Below are 1,087 nucleotides of genomic sequence, written 5' to 3'. Positions count from 1 at the left end.
GTGGCCAGATCTCAGCTCACTACAAGCTCCGCCTCCCGGGTTCACGCCATTCTCCTGCCTCAGCCTCCCAAGTAGCTGGGACTACAGGCGCCCGCCACCTTGCCCGGCTAGTTTTTTTGTACTTTTTAGTAGAGACGGGGTTTCACCATATTAACCAGGATGGTCTCGATCTGCTGACCTCGTGATCCGCCCATCTCGGCCTCCCAAAGTGCTCGGATTACAGGCTTGAGCCACCGCGCCCGGCCGTGACTTTTTTTTTTTTGAGTGTAGGAGTCTCGCTTTGTTGCCCTGGCTCATCTCGAACTCTTGGCTCCAAGTGATCCTCCTGCCTCTGCCTTTCAAAGTGTTGGGATTACAGGCATCAGCCACTACACTTGGCCTTATTTTATAAATTTTGACAAATGCTACCTAGACTTTTTTTATTTTAAAAAAGGTAAACCAAGCGTGGCGTGTAGTCCCAGCTACTCCGGAGGCTGAGGCGGGTGGATCCCTGGAGACCAGGAGCTGGGGGCTGCAGTGAGCTATAATCATGCCTGTGGACTCCAGCCTGAGCATAGCGAAACTCGGCTTTAACAAAAGAAAATTAAATTTTAATTTAAAAGTAACTAAAACAAGAATAGTTGCCTCATGTTTGAATAAATATAAATGCACTTAACTGTGGTCCCAGCTACTCTGGAGGCGAGAATCCTTCGAACCCCGGGAGGCAGAGGTTGCAGGAAGCCGAGATTGCACCACTGCACTCCAGCCTGGGTGACAGAGTGAGACCCTGTCTCAAAAAGATTATATATATATATTATATATGTAAAATGCATTTAATAAAAGTATTAAGATCAGCATTATTTGATGCTATTTTATAAGCACTCCGAAACTTAATTTTGAAAACTTTAATAAAACTGCATTTATGTCTTAAAGTACCTTAAAAGATAATCTTCATTCAATGTAATTAGTATTGCACTTCAGTTTAGTGCTCACTATTGTGTTAAATACTGTGGAGAGATCAAAGGAAGAATATGGCCCTTCAAAATTTAAAATTTCTAGACAGAGTTATTTTAAAATATGTGCATAACTTTTTTTTTTTTTTTTTTTT

This window comes from Mandrillus leucophaeus, unplaced genomic scaffold, assembly GCF_000951045.1.
Source record: "Mandrillus leucophaeus isolate KB7577 unplaced genomic scaffold, Mleu.le_1.0 Scaffold166, whole genome shotgun sequence".
NCBI classification, from domain to species: Eukaryota; Metazoa; Chordata; class Mammalia; order Primates; family Cercopithecidae; genus Mandrillus; species Mandrillus leucophaeus.
Note: the sequence above shows the minus strand (reverse complement) of the source record.